We start from the raw sequence: 6,225 nt of genomic DNA, 5'->3' as shown, positions 1-6,225 counted from the left end.
GAACCTGGTTGTCCAGCAATTTTTAGCCCACTATCCCAGACTAGATGGCCTTCTGCAGAGGGCACGGTCGCTGTGTGCTCACTTCCGCCGTTCGCATCCCGCAGCTCAGCGACTTACATCTCTACAGAAGTCGTTGGGCCTGCCACTTCACCAGCTAAAATGCGATGTGCCTACCCGGTGGAATTCAACTCTGCACATGTTGCAGCGACTGTGGCAGCACCGACAAGCCCTGGTGCAATACGTTCTGACGTATAGCCTGGGCCAACGAGATCCGGAGGTGGGGCAAATCACGCTGGAGGAGTGGTCTCAGATCAGGGACCTATGCACCCTTCTGCACAGTTTTGAAATGGCGACGAAGATGTTTAGTGCTGACGATGCCATTATCAGCATGACTATTCCGGTGATTTACATGCTGGAGCACATGTTAAACAGAATTCGGAGTCAGGTGGTGGCACAAGAGGAGGTGGAGGAAGTAGAGGATGAGGAGTTGTATGCGGAAGGGCTAACATCTGCAAGGTCCAGACGGTCGGCAGCACCAAGGTGGCAGGCATGTGAGGGTGGGGGAGATGGTTTTACCAGGGCGCATGGTAGCAGCCAAACTAGTGAGGAAGGTGCAGGAGCCCAGGAAGAAGTGGAGGACGAACTGATAGAAGACTCATCAGATGAGGGAGACCTTGATCACATTTCTGTTGTGCGAGGTTGGGGGGAGAGGACAGAGGAAGGAAGCATGATTGTTACCTCGCCACCAACACAACAGGGACTTGGTGCTCCTGGATGCGCAACACACATGAGTGCCTTCTTGCTGCACTACCTGCAACATGACCCTCGAATTGTGAGAATTAGAAATAATCCTGACTACTGGGTTGCCACACTGTTAGATCCCCGGTACAAAAGTAAATTTGCAGAAATTATTCCTGCCATAGAAAGGGATGCACGCATGCAGGAGTATCAGCAGAGACTGTTGCAGAATCTTACATGTGCTTTTCCACAAAACACCAGTGGTGCACGTAGTGAATCTCACAGTTCCAACTTGCCAACCGTGGGACCGTCAAGTGTTCAGCACTCAAACCGTAACAGAACCACAGTATCTGCTGGTAACATCAATTTTGCGGAATCATTTCACCACTTTTTTAGCCCATCCTTTGCAAGGCCACAGGAGACAAGAAGTCTGACACATAGTCAACGCCTAGAGACGATGGTACAGGAGTATCTCCAAGTAAACATTGAAGCAATGACTGTGTCACTGGACCCTTGCTCTTTTTGGGCTTCCAATCTGGATAAATGGCCGGAGCTAGCCACTTACGCCTTGGAGATCTTGTCATGCCCCGCAGCCAGCGTTCTGTCTGAACGTGTGTTCAGCGCTGCTGGTGGTGTGCTGACAGATAAGTGCACGCGGCTCTCCACTGATAATGTAGACAGACTCACGTTCATAAAGATGAACAAATCATGGATCCGAAACGACTTTTCTACCCCTGTGTCATCCTGGGGAGAGTAAAAGCTTGATGATTGGTTAAAATCACCCTACCAACCGTTTTAAGCTTTCAAATTACTAATCATGTTTATCTGTATCTTGGCTGGAAAATAATTTGGGCTTTGTAGCAGTGTGCAGCACTGATTCTATTAGGCCATCTATAATAAGCTCCACCAGATTTAAAATTACTAATCATGTTTATCTGTATCTTGACTGGAAAATAATTTGGGCTTTGTAGCAGTGTGCAGCACTGATCCTATTAGGCCATCTATACTAAGCTCCACCAGATTTAAAATTAATAATAATTTTTAGCTGCATCTAGCCCGGAAAATAATTTTGGGGCTCCGAGATGCGCAAGACACATAAGTGCCTTCTTGCTGCACTACCTGCAACATGACCCTCATATTGTCAGAATTCGAAGTAATCATGACTACTGGGTTGCCACACTCTTAGATCCCCCAAACTTTTCGATCAACCTTTTCATTTTAATAAAGACCAAAAAAATGGTCATTTTTTAAATTCTAAGCATTAGCAGGTTATTAGAAACTGAAATCAAACAGTTTTCAACTCAAAACTTTATTCTAGGTGATGTTACATTTTCACATAGGACCCCTTGTTCGAAAGGAGCTTCTGAACTCTCTCGTCCATTGAATTTGTCAGGTTTTGGATGGTTTCTGCTTCAATTGTTTTGCATGAGGACAGAATACCCTCCCAGAGCTGTTGCTTAGATGTGAACTGCCTCCCGCCATCATAGACACTCCTTTTGATGATGCTCCAGAGGTTCTGAATGGGGTAGAGGTCAGGGGAGCATGGGGGTCACACCAGAAGTTTGTCCCCTTTTATGCCCATATCAGCCAGAGATGCAGATGTTTTATGTGCAGCATGAGATGGTGCATTATCATGCAAAAAAATGATCTTGTTGTGAAATACATGGTTCTTCTTCTTGAACCATGGCAGGAAGTGCTGTTTGAGAAAATCCACATACATTATGGAGTTCATCTTTAGCGCCTTCAGGGATCCTAAAGGGGCCGACAATCTCTCTCCCCATGATTCCAGCCCAAAACATTACTCCACCTCCTCCTTGTTGGCGCTGTAGCCGTGTTTGCGTGGGGTGTCCATCAACCAGCCATCCTCCACTCCATCCATCTGGACCATCGAGCGCTGCACGGCACTCATCCGTGAACAAAACAGTTTTGAAATCAGTCTTCATGTAATGTTTGGCCCCCTGGAGCCGTTTCTGCTTGTGTGAAGTGGATAGAGGAGGTCGACAGGATGGCGTATGCACAGCTAAAAACCTCTTAAGGACCCTGCATCTTGTTGTTCGGGGGACGTTGGAGGCACCAGCAGCTTCAAAAACTTGTCTGCTGCTATGACAAGGCTTTTTTGCCGCTGCTCTTTTAACCTGACGTAATTGCCTGTAGGAAAGAGTCCTCAATTTGCCCTTATCAGCACGCACACGTGTGTACTGTGAATCAGCTACATACTTCTTGATTGCCAAGACACTTCATCCTGATCATTGCACAATGTTGATTGTAGTCATGCCTTGACCTAAACACTCCAAAATTTGTTGCTTCTCAGCAGCCGACACATCCTTTTTCTTTCCCATTTTGGCAGAAAATGTAGGCTGCTTAATAATGTGAGACAGCCTTCTTAAGTAGTCTTGCCTTTCATTGGACACACCTGCCAAACTAATTAGCACAGGTGTCTGCAATTGCTTACAGTGATATAAAGAGCCCTGACACACATCACCATCAATGAGTTTAACTGACAAACAAACAAATTCTTCCCTTATCACTCCTAAACACTTTCTGCATAATAATTTGGAACACAGTGTACATGTGCTTTTCCACAAAACACCAGTGGTTCACGTAGTGAATCTTACAGTTCTAACTTGCCAACCGTGGTCTGTATGGAGTTGTTCAATAAAGGGCCCAAAATTAAGATAACATAGATGGGAGAGGTCTCTATGAATAGGAATTCCTAAGTATTTGATACCCTGTGAGGGCCAGGCAAAGGGAAAGTTGGACTGGATGGAATCCTATATGGATTTGGGGAGGGAGACATCGAGGGCCTCAGACTTCGCTGCATTGATTTTAAAATTTCACCATGTAACAAAGTGATCTATTTCAGCCATAACAGCATGGATGGATATATGTGATTGAGTGATATATACTAGGACATCATCAGCAAATAGAGAGCACTTGTACTCGGTGCCTCCCACCTCAATCCACCTAATATTGGGGTTATGGCGAATTGATGAGAGCAGGTGCTCCGTCACTAGGATGTATAAGAGAGGGGACAGAGGACATCCCTGCCTTGTCCCATTGGTGATTGTGAAAGGTGATGAAAATGTTCTGACGCACCCCCTGGGCCTTGGGACACCCGGAGCCGGACCCTTTTTGGTGGATGCTGGTGGTTGTAGTCTTCGTGGCGGCGACCCGGTTCCGTGGCTCAGGGTGGTCAAACCAGTGGCGGAACTATTTATGTGGTTTTGATGTTTAAATGTCCGACTACGCCACCCGTGGATTGCGGTCAGAGTGAACCGCCGCTGCAGGGCAGACCGCTGAGGCTGGTGTTGTGGGTGCAGCAGAGCGTAGCATAACTCCCCACGGGAGGAGTATAGCCTCAGGGCAGTGTATGCGGAGGATGGGGGTGATGGTGCAGGGCAGCAGCAGTAACGACACGGAGTCAGTGATGCAGTTCAGGGCCTTTACTCACAGTTCTTATTTTCCAGACCACGTCTGCAGGTAACAGCTGCCCACGTCGTACTGTGCTCACCAGGTGAGGGGCTCAGACAACTCCCAGATAACTTTGGAGCGCTTCACAGGACCCCCTTTGTGTGTCCTTTGTCTGGCCTTTCTTACCAACGCTTCTGTCCGGCTGCCTCGGGCCTCCTCTTGGTAAACTTGGCACCAGTTTCCCTGACCCTATGTGGTGCCTTCCTAGCGGGTGTAGCGAGGGGCTGCGCCACATAAAATGTCACAGCCTCCGGTTTCTAGCTGAGGGTCGTTTCCCGCCTCCACTAGTTTCAGGGACCGGTCTCCCCCTTTGGCCTGACCCCTCTACGCAGGTGGATTCGGGCGTGCGGTGGCGACTCGCCCGTCCGCAACCCTGGGATCCCTTCGTTCCTCGTTCCTGGAGCCTTCTCCGCTCCTCTTCCTTCCTTCTCCCTCTTCCAGGCCTGGGCCTCTGTTACTAGGCCCGCCTCCGGAGCAGAGCTCATGCAGAGCCCCTGCTCCCTGTCACTTCTGCTCAGACTTCTCTGCACTGAACTAATATGGTGCCCACCTTTTATACTCCCTTATCAATGCAGCCAGGAACTGCTTCCTCCCTGCTCCTGCACTACAGGGTTCCCCTTCCTCAGTGTTCCCTCCCCCCACTCCAGCCAGGGTCAGTGACTGTCGTGCCCATCTCAGGGGCATATTGGTCGCCCTGCCCCACGGCAATGTGGTGTAATGCATGCAGGTGTCGGGGTCCTGATCCACACTCCATCCTTACCTGAGAGTGAGATATCACACCTCTGGGTGAGGTGCAATACCTCTGTAGCAACCGAGCCCTCAGGGTGCTACAGTTCCATTTATCTTCAGCCTAGGTGACGTATTGTGATACAGGGCCGTGATTTTGGCTATAAAAGGGTCCCCTAGACCCCTGCACCAAGCTTTTTAAGAGAATCATATATGGCGTGCCAGGAGACTCTATGGAATGCTTTCTCAGCATCCAACGAGAGTATCTAATTACAAATTTTTAACTGCATCTAGCCCAGGAAATACTTTGTGCCTAGTAGCAGTGTCTGCTAGTCAGCGGATTATCCCGGCTGTTAAGCAAGCTACACCACCTGTAGTTTGGACACTTAATTTTTTCAAAGGAAATGCTTCGGGACCACGGGATACTCAGTGAAGAGCATCAGGAGGCACCCCAAGGCATAGGGGCTGGGACTGGCAGTAGGATGCCTTGCGGTGGACAGCCGAGCTCGATCCTTATAAAAGCTTTTTAACTGCAGCAGCTTTAGTGGACGCTACTGGAGCTGGAATTACGCGGCTGCTGGCATGAGACTTGCAGTCCAATAGATCCTTGTAAATGGATTTAAAGTGTATTCATTCAAATTAGAGAGACAATTTAAATTAAAAAGCTTAGAGCTGCCTCCACCACAGGGGGGCTCGCTCGACCCACCAGCGGACAGGCACCAGTATTGGGAGAGGGGGGCTGGCCGTCAGGGTTCACCGCGGCTCTGGCACAAACCCGGCGACACGGAGGTGGCACGGGCAGGAGCGGACTGAACGTGTCGGCTTCTCACTTTTTGGATTTTAGAAGGGCATGACATGCCTATATCTGTGTCTCCCCCTCCTTTTACTCCTCCACCTCTTTTCTTTTCGCATGACTATATGTACTTGTCACTTTTCCATGTGTTAGTTGTGTCTTCTGAGCAGTTTGTCAGCTTTTGGACACCTTTGAAGGTGTTTTCTATGTGTTTCTATGTGTTTTTGTTTGCCTGCCATTGGTTTTAACGGTGTTCGAAGGTGTTCGACGAACAGTTCGACGAACAGTTCGGCGAACACACGGGTGTTCGACGAACCGAACCGAACTCGAACACTACGGGGGTGGCTCAACACTAGTTGTGACGCTCGCAGCCCTCCCTGGGAGATGGGGAACTCGGAGCCGGGTCAGATGTTGGGGGGAGCAGTCGTGGCCTGAACCCCTCACGATCTCTCCCTATACTGTCCCCTTACGCATTTCTTCCCCATGATTATCCCCTC

Source organism: Phyllobates terribilis, unplaced genomic scaffold (genome assembly GCF_046119375.1).
Source record: "Phyllobates terribilis strain yellow unplaced genomic scaffold, ASM4611937v1 Scaffold_2__4_contigs__length_985480577, whole genome shotgun sequence".
NCBI classification, from domain to species: domain Eukaryota; kingdom Metazoa; phylum Chordata; class Amphibia; order Anura; family Dendrobatidae; genus Phyllobates; species Phyllobates terribilis.
Note: the sequence above shows the minus strand (reverse complement) of the source record.